Below are 12211 nucleotides of genomic sequence, written 5' to 3' on the forward strand. Positions count from 1 at the left end.
TTCTTCAAAGTCCCAACGTCCCGTCGCATAGTTGCGTTTCTAGAAAACGTTCCAGCGACCAAATAAACGCTTAATCCCGACGTAAAACGTCGAGATACGTCCATTTATCCAAAAATATTCCTACCTTGTAACACTTTATGCGAGATAACTCGAAAAAACCTATACGGTCTTTTCGCACCGGCCGAACTTCTTCAAAGTCCCAACGTCCCGTCGCATAGTTCCGTTTCTAGAAAACGTTCCAGCGACCAAATAAACGCTTAATACCGACGTAAAACGTCGAGATACATCGATTTATGCAAAAACATTCCTACCTTGTAACACTTTTAAGCGAGATAACTCGAAAAAACCTTTTCGGTCTTTCCGCACCGGCCGAACTTCTTCAAAGTCCCAATGTCCCGTCGCACAGTTCCGTTTCTAGAAACCCTTCCAGCGACCAAATAAACGCTTAATCCCGACGTAAAACGTCGAGATACATCGATTTATGCAAAAACATTCCTACCTTGTAACACTTTTAAGCGAGATAACTCGAAAAAACCTTTTCGGTCTTTTCGCACCGGACGAACTTCTTCAAAGTCCCAACGTCCCGTCGCATAGTTCCGTTTCTAGAAATCGTTCCAGCGACCAAATAAACGCTTAATCCCGACGTAAAACGTCGAGATACGTCCATTTATGCAAAAATATTCCTACCTTGTAACACTTTTAAGCGAGATAACTTGAAAAAACGTGTTCGATACGGAAATTTTTCCAAGTCCCAACGAAAAAATCGAAACTTTGTAGAAGGCCTTGGGGATGACATAAACGCTTAATCCCGACGTAAAACGTCGAGATACATCGATTTATGAAAAAATATTCCTACCTTGCAACACTTCTAAGCGAGATAACTCGAAAAAACCTTTTCGGTCTTTTCGCACCGGCCGAACTTCTTCAAAGTCCCAACGTCCCGTCGCATAGTTCCGTTTCTAGAAAACGTTCCAGCGACCAAATAAACGCTTAATCCCGACGTAAAACGTCGAGATACGTCCACTTATGCAAAAATATTCCTACCTTGTAACACTTTTAAGCGAGATAACTCGAAAAAACCTTTTCGGTCTTTTCGCACCGGCCGAACTTCTTCAAAGTCCCAACGTCCCGTCGCATAGTTCCGTTTCTAGAAAACGTTCCAGCGACCAAATAAACGCTTAATACCGACGTAAAACGTCGAGATACATCGATTTATGCAAAAACATTCCTACCTTGTAACACTTTTAAGCGAGATAACTCGAAAAAACCTTTTCGGTCTTTCCGCACCGGCCGAACTTCTTCAAAGTCCCAATGTCCGGTCGCACAGTTCCGTTTCTAGAAAACCTTCCAGCGACCAAATAAACGCTTAATCCCGACGTAAAACGTCGAGATACGTCCATTTATGCAAAAATATTCCTACCTTGTAACACTGTTAAGCGAGATAACTCGAAAAAACCTTTTCGGTCTTTTCGCACCGGCCGAAATTCTTCAAAGTCCCAACGTCCCGTCGCATAGTTCCGTTTCTAGAAAACGTTCCAGCGACCAAATAAACGCTTAAACCCGACGTAAAACGTCGAGATACGTCCATTTATGCAAAAATATTCCTACCTTATAACACTTTTAAGCGAGATAACTCGAAAAATCCTTTTCGGTCTTTTCGCACCGGCCGAACTTCTTCAAAGTCCCAACGTCCCGTCGCATAGTTCCGTTTCTAGAAAACGTTCCAGCGACCAAATAAACGCTTAATCCCGACGTAAAACGTCGAGATACGTCCATTTATGCAAAAATATTCCTACCTTGTAACACTTTTAAGCGAGATAACTCGAAAAAACCTTTTCGGTCTTTTCGCACCGGCCGAACTTCTTCAAAGTCCCAACGTCCCGTCGCATAGTTCCGTTTCTAGAAAACGTTCCTAAACGCTTAATCCCGACGTAAAACGTCGAGATACGTCGATTTATGCAAAAATATTCCTACCTTGTAACACTTTATGCGAGATAACTCGAAAAAACCTATTCGGTCCTTTTCGCACCCGGCCGAACTTCTTCAAAGTCCCAACGTCCCGTCGCATAGTTCCGTTTCTAGAAAACGTTCCAGCGACCAAATAAACGCTTAATCCCGACGTAAAACGTCGAGATACATCGATTTATGCAAAAACATTCCTACCTTGTAACACTTTTAAGCGAGATAACTCGAAAAAACCTTTTCGGTCTTTTCGCACCGGACGAACTTCTTCAAAGTCCCAACGTCCCGTCGCATAGTTCCGTTTCTAGAAATCGTTCCAGCGACCAAATAAACGCTTAATCCCGACGTAAAACGTCGAGATACGTCCATTTATGCAAAAATATTCCTACCTTGTAACACTGTTAAGCGAGATAACTCGAAAAAAGCTTTTCGGTCTTTTCGCACCGGCCGAAATTCTTCAAAGTCCCAACGTCCCCGTCGCATAGTTCCGTTTCTAGAAAACGTTCCAGCGACCAAATAAACGCTTAATCCCGACGTAAAACGTCGAGATACGTCCATTTATGCAAAAATATTCCTACCTTGTAACACTTTATGCGAGATAACTCGAAAAAACCTATTCGGTCTTTTCGCACCGGCCGAACTTCTTCAAAGTCCCAACGTCCCGTCGCATAGTTCCGTTTCTAGAAAACGTTCCAGCGACCAAATAAACGCTTAATCCCGACGTAAAACGTCGAGATACGTCCATTTATGCAAAAAATATTCCTACCTTGTAACACTTTTAAGCGAGATAACTCGAAAAAACCTTTTCGGTCTTTCGCACCGGCCGAACTTCTTCAAAGTCCCAACGTCCCGTCGCATAGTTCCGTTTCTAGAAAACGTTCCAGCGACCAAATAAACGCTTAATCCCGACGTAAAACGTCGAGATACGTCCATTTATGCAAAAATATTCCTACCTTGTAACACTTTATGCGAGATAACTCGAAAAAACCTATTCGGTCTTTTCGCACCGGCCGAACTTCTTCAAAGTCCCAACGTCCCGTCGCATAGTTCCGTTTCTAGAAAACGTTCCAGCGACCAAATAAACGCTTAATCCCGACGTAAAACGTCGAGATACATCGATTTATGCAAAAACATTCCTACCTTGTAACACTTTTAAGCGAGATAACTCGAAAAAACCTTTTCGGTCTTTTCGCACCGGACGAACTTCTTCAAAGTCCCAACGTCCCGTCGCATAGTTCCGTTTCTAGAAGTCGTTCCAGCGACCAAATAAACGCTTAATCCCGACGTAAAACGTCGAGATACGTCCATTTATGCAAAAATATTCCTACCTTGTAACACTGTTAAGCGAGATAACTCGAAAAAAGCTTTTCGGTCTTTTCGCACCGGCCGAAATTCTTCAAAGTCCCAACGTCCCGTCGCATAGTTCCGTTTCTAGAAAACGTTTCCAGCGACCAAATAAACGCTTAATCCCGACGTAAAACGTCGAGATACGTCCATTTATGCAAAAATATTCCTACCTTGTAACACTTTTAAGCGAGATAACTTGAAAAAAACGTGTTCGATACGGAAATTTTTCCAAGTCCCAACGAAAAAATCGAAACTTTGTAGAAGGCCTTGGGGATGACATAAACGCTTAATCCCGACGTAAAACGTCGAGATACATCGATTTATGAAAAAATATTCCTACCTTGCAACACTTCTAAGCGAGATAACTCGAAAAAACCTTTTCGGTCTTTTCGCACCGGCCGAACTTCTTCAAAGTCCCAACGTCTCGTCGCATAGTTCCGTTTCTAGAAAACGTTCCAGCGACCAAATAGACGCTAAATCCCGACGCAGACGCAAAACGTCGAGATACGTCGATTTATGCAAAAATATTCCTACCTTGTAACACTTTTAAGCGAGATAACTCGAAAAAACGTGTTCAATACGGAAATTTTTCCAAGTCCAAACGAAAAAATCGAAACTTTGTAGAAGGTCTTGGGGACGACATAAACGCTTAATCCCGACGTAAAACGTCGAGATACATCGATTTATGCAAAAACATTCCTACCTTGTAACACTTTTAAGCGAGATAACTCGAAAAAACCTTTTCGGTCTTTTCGCACCGGCCGAACTTCTTCAAAGTCCCAACGTCCCGTCGCATAGTTCCGTTTCTAGAAAACGTTCCAGCGACCAAATAAACGCTTAATCCCGACGTAAAACGTCGAGATACGTCCACTTATGCAAAAATATTCCTACCTTGTAACACTTTTAAGCGAGATAACTCGAAAAAACCTTTTCGGTCTTTTCGCACCGGCCGAACTTCTTCAAAGTCCCAACGTCCCGTCGCATAGTTCCGTTTCTAGAAAACGTTCCAGCGACCAAATAAACGCTTAATACCGACGTAAAACGTCGAGATACATCGATTTATGCAAAAACATTCCTACCTTGTAACACTTTTAAGCGAGATAACTCGAAAAAACCTTTTCGGTCTTTCCGCACCGGCCGAACTTCTTCAAAGTCCCAATGTCCCGTCGCACAGTTCCGTTTCTAGAAAACCTTCCAGCGACCAAATAAACGCTTAATCCCGACGTAAAACGTCGAGATACGTCCATTTATGCAAAAATATTCCTACCTTGTAACACTTTTAAGCGAGATAACTCGAAAAAACCTTTTCGGTCTTTTCGCACCGGCCGAACTTCTTCAAAGTCCCAACGTCCCGTCGCATAGTTCCGTTTCTAGAAAACGTTCCAGCGACCAAATAAACGCTTAATCCCGACGTAAAACGTCGAGATACGTCCATTTATGCAAAAATATTCCTACCTTGTAACACTTTATGCGAGATAACTCGAAAAAACCTATTCGGTCTTTTCGCACCGGCCGAACTTCTTCAAAGTCCCAACGTCCCGTCGCATAGTTCCGTTTCTAGAAAACGTTCCAGCGACCAAATAAACGCTTAATCCCAACGTAAAACGTCGAGATACATCGATTTATGCAAAAACATTCCTACCTTGTAACACTTTTAAGCGAGATAACTCGAAAAAACCTTTTCGGTCTTTTCGAACCGGCCGAACTTCTTCAAAGTCCCAACGTCCCGTCGCATAGTTCCGTTTCTAGAAAACGTTCCAGCGACCAAATAAACGCTTAATCCCGACGTAAAACGTCGAGATACGTCCATTTATGCAAAAATATTCCTACCTTGTAACACTTTTAAGCGACATAACTCGAAAAAACCTTTTCGGTCTTTTCGCACCGGCCGAACTTCTTCAAAGTCCCAACGTCCCGTCGCATAGTTCCGTTTCTAGAAAACGTTCCAGCGACCAAATAAACGCTTAATCCCGACGTAAAACGTCGAGATACGTCCATTTATGCAAAAATATTCCTACCTTGTAACACTTTTAAGCGAGATAACTCGAAAAAACCTTTTCGGTCTTTTCGCACCGGCCGAACTTCTTCAAAGTCCCAACGTCCCGTCGCATAGTTCCGTTTCTAGAAAACGTTCCAGCGACCAAATAAACGCTTAATCCCGACGTAAAACGTCGAGATACGTCCATTAATGCAAAAATATTCCTACCTTGTAACACTTTTAAGCGAGATAACTCGAAAAAACCTTTTCGGTCTTTTCGCACCGGCCGAAATTCTTCAAAGTCCCAACGTCCCGTCGCATAGTTCCGTTTCTAGAAAACGTTCCAGCGACCAAATAAACGCTTAATCCAGACGTAAAACGTCGAGATACGTCCATTTATGCAAAAATATTCCTACCTTATAACACTTTTAAGCGAGATAACTCGAAAAATCCTTTTCGGTCTTTTCGCACCGGCCGAACTTCTTCAAAGTCCCAACGTCCCGTCGCATAGTTCCGTTTCTAGAAAACGTTCCAGCGACCAAATAAACGCGTAATCCCGACGTAAAACGTCGAGATACATCGATTTATGGAAAAACATTCCTACCTTGTAACACTTTTAAGCGAGATAACTCGAAAAATCCTTTTCGGTCTTTTCGCACCGGCCGAACTTCTTCAAAGTCCCAACGTCCCGTCGCATAGTTCCGTTTCTAGAAATCGTTCCAGCGACCAAATAAACGCTTAATCCCGACGTAAAACGTCGAGATACGTCCATTTATGCAAAAATATTCCTACCTTGTAACACTTTTAAGCGAGATAACTTGAAAAAACGTGTTCGATACGGAAATTTTTCCAAGTCCCAACGAAAAAATCGAAACTTTGTAGAAGGCCTTGGGGACGACATAAACGCTTAATCCCGACGTAAAACGTCGAGATACATCGATTTATGAAAAAATATTCCTACCTTGCAACACTTCTAAGCGAGATAACTCGAAAAAACCTTTTCGGTCTTTTCACACCGGCCGAACTTCTTCAAAGTCCCAACGTCTCGTCGCATAGTTCCGTTTCTAGAAAACGTTCCAGCGACCAAATAGACGCTAAGTCCCGACGCAAAACGTCGAGATACGTCGATTTATGCAAAAATATTCCTACCTTGTAACACTTTTAAGCGAGATAACTCGAAAAAACGTGTTCAATACGGAAATTTTTCCAAGTCCAAACGAAAAAATTGAAACTTTGTAGAAGGTCTTGGGGACGACATAAACGCTTAATCCCGACGTAAAACGTCGAGATACATCGATTTATGCAAAAACATTCCTACCTTGTAACACTTTTAAGCGAGATAACACGAAAAAACCTTTTCGGTCTTTTCGCACCGGCCGAACTTCTTCAAAGTCCCAACGTCCCGTCGCATAGTTCCGTTTCTAGAAAACGTTCCAGCGACCAAATAAACGCTTAATCCCGACGTAAAACGTCGAGATACGTCCACTTATGCAAAAATATTCCTACCTTGTAACACTTTTAAGCGAGATAACTCGAAAAAACCTTTTCGGTCTTTTCGCACCGGCCGAACTTCTTCAAAGTCCCAACGTCCCGTCGCATAGTTCCGTTTCTAGAAAACGTTCCAGCGACCAAATAAACGCGTAATCCCGACGTAAAACGTCGAGATACATCGATTTATGGAAAAACATTCCTACCTTGTAACACTTTTAAGCGAGATAACTCGAAAAATCCTTTTCGGTCTTTTCGCACCGGCCGAACTTCTTCAAAGTCCCAACGTCCCGTCGCATAGTTCCGTTTCTAGAAATCGTTCCAGCGACCAAATAAACGCTTAATCCCGACGTAAAACGTCGAGATACGTCCATTTATGCAAAAATATTCCTACCTTGTAACACTTTTAAGCGAGATAACTTGAAAAAACGTGTTCGATACGGAAATTTTTCCAAGTCCCAACGAAAAAATCGAAACTTTGTAGAAGGCCTTGGGGACGACATAAACGCTTAATCCCGACGTAAAACGTCGAGATACATCGATTTATGAAAAAATATTCCTACCTTGCAACACTTCTAAGCGAGATAACTCGAAAAAACCTTTTCGGTCTTTTCACACCGGCCGAACTTCTTCAAAGTCCCAACGTCTCGTCGCATAGTTCCGTTTCTAGAAAACGTTCCAGCGACCAAATAGACGCTAAGTCCCGACGCAAAACGTCGAGATACGTCGATTTATGCAAAAATATTCCTACCTTGTAACACTTTTAAGCGAGATAACTCGAAAAAACGTGTTCAATACGGAAATTTTTCCAAGTCCAAACGAAAAAATTGAAACTTTGTAGAAGGTCTTGGGGACGACATAAACGCTTAATCCCGACGTAAAACGTCGAGATACATCGATTTATGCAAAAGCATTCCTACCTTGTAACACTTTTAAGCGAGATAACACGAAAAAACCTTTTCGGTCTTTTCGCACCGGCCGAACTTCTTCAAAGTCCCAACGTCCCGTCGCATAGTTCCGTTTCTAGAAAACGTTCCAGCGACCAAATAAACGCTTAATCCCGACGTAAAACGTCGAGATACATCGATTTATGCAAAAACATTCCTACCTTGTAACACTTTTAAGCGAGATAACTCGAAAAAACCTTTTCGGTCTTTTCGCACCGGCCGAACTTCTTCAAAGTCCCAACGTCCCGTCGCATAGTTCCGTTTCTAGAAAACGTTCCAGCGACCAAATAAACGCTTAATCCCGACGTAAAACGTCGAGATACGTCCACTTATGCAAAAATATTCCTACCTTGTAACACTTTTAAGCGAGATAACTCGAAAAAACCTTTTCGGTCTTTTCGCACCGGCCGAACTTCTTCAAAGTCCCAACGTCCCGTCGCATAGTTCCGTTTCTAGAAAACGTTCCAGCGACCAAATAAACGCTTAATCCCGACGTAAAACGTCGAGATACGTCCATTTATGCAAAAATATTACTACCTTGTAACACTTTTAAGCGAGATAACTCGAAAAAACCTTTTCGGTCTTTTCGCACCGGCCGAAATTCTTCAAAGTCCCAACGTCCCGTCGCATAGTTCCGTTTCTAGAAAACGTTCCAGCGACCAAATAAACGCTTAATCCCGACGTAAAACGTCGAGATACATCGATTTATGCAAAAACATTCCTACCTTGTAACACTTTTAAGCGAGATAACTCGAAAAAACCTTTTCGGTCTTTTCGCACCGGCCGAACTTCTTCAAAGTCCCAACGTCCCGTCGCATAGTTCCGTTTCTAGAAAACGTTCCAGCGACCAAATAAACGCTTAATCCCGTCGTAAAACGTCGAGATACGTCCATTTATGCAAAAATATTCCTACCTTGTAACACTTTTAAGCGAGATAACTCGAAAAAACCTTTTCGGTCTTTTCGCACCGGCCGAACTTCTTCAAAGTCCCAACGTCCCGTCGCATAGTTCCGTTTCTAGAAAACGTTCCAGCGACCAAATAAACGCTTAATCCCGACGTAAAACGTCGAGATACGTCCATTTATGCAAAAATATTCCTACCTTGTAACACTTTTAAGCGAGATAACTCGAAAAAACCTTTTCGGTCTTTTCGCACCGGCCGAAATTCTTCAAAGTCCCAACGTCCCGTCGCATAGTTCCGTTTCTAGAAAACGTTCCAGCGACCAAATAAACGCTTAATCCCGACGTAAAACGTCGAGATACGTCCATTTATGCAAAAATATTCCTACCTTATAACACTTTTAAGCGAGATAACTCGAAAAATCCTTTTCGGTCTTTTCGCACCGGCCGAACTTCTTCAAAGTCCCAACGTCCCGTCGCATAGTTCCGTTTCTAGAAAACGTTCCAGCGACCAAATAAACGCGTAATCCCGACGTAAAACGTCGAGATACATCGATTTATGCAAAAACATTCCTACCTTGTAACACTTTTAAGCGAGATAACTCGAAAAAACCTTTTCGGTCTTTTCGCACCGGCCGAACTTCTTCAAAGTCCCAACGTCCCGTCGCATAGTTCCGTTTCTAGAAATCGTTCCAGCGACCAAATAAACGCTTAATCCCGACGTAAAACGTCGAGATACGTCCATTTATGCAAAAATATTCCTACCTTGTAACACTTTTAAGCGAGATAACTTGAAAAAACGTGTTCGATACGGAAATTTTTCCAAGTCCCAACGAAAAAATCGAAACTTTGTAGAAGGCCTTGGGGACGACATAAACGCTTAATCCCGACGTAAAACGTCGAGATACATCGATTTATGAAAAAATATTCCTACCTTGCAACACTTCTAAGCGAGATAACTCGAAAAAACCTTTTCGGTCTTTTCGCACCGGCCGAACTTCTTCAAAGTCCCAACGTCTCGTCGCATAGTTCCGTTTCTAGAAAACGTTCCAGCGACCAAATAGACGCTAAATCCCGACGCAAAACGTCGAGATACGTCGATTTATGCAAAAATATTCCTACCTTGTAACACTTTTAAGCGAGATAACTCGAAAAAACGTGTTCAATACGGAAATTTTTCCAAGTCCAAACGAAAAAATCGAAACTTTGTAGAAGGTCTTGGGGACGACATAAACGCTTAATCCCGACGTAAAACGTCGAGATACATCGATTTATGCAAAAACATTCCTACCTTGTAACACTTTTAAGCGAGATAACTCGAAAAAACCTTTTCGGTCTTTTCGCACCGGCCGAACTTCTTCAAAGTCCCAACGTCCCGTCGCATAGTTCCGTTTCTAGAAAACGTTCCAGCGACCAAATAAACGCTTAATCCCGACGTAAAACGTCGAGATACGTCCACTTATGCAAAAATATTCCTACCTTGTAACACTTTTAAGCGAGATAACTCGAAAAAACCTTTTCGGTCTTTTCGCACCGGCCGAACTTCTTCAAAGTCCCAACGTCCCGTCGCATAGTTCCGTTTCTAGAAAACGTTCCAGCGACCAAATAAACGCTTAATACCGACGTAAAACGTCGAGATACATCGATTTATGCAAAAACATTCCTACCTTGTAACACTTTTAAGCGAGATAACTCGAAAAAACCTTTTCGGTCTTTCCGCACCGGCCGAACTTCTTCAAAGTCCCAATGTCCCGTCGCACAGTTCCGTTTCTAGAAAACCTTCCAGCGACCAAATAAACGCTTAATCCCGACGTAAAACGTCGAGATACGTCCATTTATGCAAAAATATTCCTACCTTGTAACACTTTTAAGCGAGATAACTCGAAAAAACCTTTTCGGTCTTTTCGCACCGGCCGAACTTCTTCAAAGTCCCAACGTCCCGTCGCATAGTTCCGTTTCTAGAAAACGTTCCAGCGACCAAATAAACGCTTAATCCCGACGTAAAACGTCGAGATACGTCCATTTATGCAAAAATATTCCTACCTTGTAACACTTTATGCGAGATAACTCGAAAAAACCTATTCGGTCTTTTCGCACCGGCCGAACTTCTTCAAAGTCCCAACGTCCCGTCGCATAGTTCCGTTTCTAGAAAACGTTCCAGCGACCAAATAAACGCTTAATCCCAACGTAAAACGTCGAGATACATCGATTTATGCAAAAACATTCCTACCTTGTAACACTTTTAAGCGAGATAACTCGAAAAAACCTTTTCGGTCTTTTCGAACCGGCCGAACTTCTTCAAAGTCCCAACGTCCCGTCGCATAGTTCCGTTTCTAGAAAACGTTCCAGCGACCAAATAAACGCTTAATCCCGACGTAAAACGTCGAGATACGTCCATTTATGCAAAAATATTCCTACCTTGTAACACTTTTAAGCGACATAACTCGAAAAAACCTTTTCGGTCTTTTCGCACCGGCCGAACTTCTTCAAAGTCCCAACGTCCCGTCGCATAGTTCCGTTTCTAGAAAACGTTCCAGCGACCAAATAAACGCTTAATCCCGACGTAAAACGTCGAGATACGTCCATTTATGCAAAAATATTCCTACCTTGTAACACTTTTAAGCGAGATAACTCGAAAAAACCTTTTCGGTCTTTTCGCACCGGCCGAACTTCTTCAAAGTCCCAACGTCCCGTCGCATAGTTCCGTTTCTAGAAAACGTTCCAGCGACCAAATAAACGCTTAATCCCGACGTAAAACGTCGAGATACGTCCATTAATGCAAAAATATTCCTACCTTGTAACACTTTTAAGCGAGATAACTCGAAAAAACCTTTTCGGTCTTTTCGCACCGGCCGAAATTCTTCAAAGTCCCAACGTCCCGTCGCATAGTTCCGTTTCTAGAAAACGTTCCAGCGACCAAATAAACGCTTAATCCAGACGTAAAACGTCGAGATACGTCCATTTATGCAAAAATATTCCTACCTTATAACACTTTTAAGCGAGATAACTCGAAAAATCCTTTTCGGTCTTTTCGCACCGGCCGAACTTCTTCAAAGTCCCAACGTCCCGTCGCATAGTTCCGTTTCTAGAAAACGTTCCAGCGACCAAATAAACGCGTAATCCCGACGTAAAACGTCGAGATACATCGATTTATGGAAAAACATTCCTACCTTGTAACACTTTTAAGCGAGATAACTCGAAAAATCCTTTTCGGTCTTTTCGCACCGGCCGAACTTCTTCAAAGTCCCAACGTCCCGTCGCATAGTTCCGTTTCTAGAAATCGTTCCAGCGACCAAATAAACGCTTAATCCCGACGTAAAACGTCGAGATACGTCCATTTATGCAAAAATATTCCTACCTTGTAACACTTTTAAGCGAGATAACTTGAAAAAACGTGTTCGATACGGAAATTTTTCCAAGTCCCAACGAAAAAATCGAAACTTTGTAGAAGGCCTTGGGGACGACATAAACGCTTAATCCCGACGTAAAACGTCGAGATACATCGATTTATGAAAAAATATTCCTACCTTGCAACACTTCTAAGCGAGATAACTCGAAAAAACCTTTTCGGTCTTTTCACACCGGCCGA

Source organism: Bombus affinis, unplaced genomic scaffold (genome assembly GCF_024516045.1).
Source record: "Bombus affinis isolate iyBomAffi1 unplaced genomic scaffold, iyBomAffi1.2 ctg00000082.1, whole genome shotgun sequence".
NCBI classification, from domain to species: Eukaryota; Metazoa; Arthropoda; class Insecta; order Hymenoptera; family Apidae; genus Bombus; species Bombus affinis.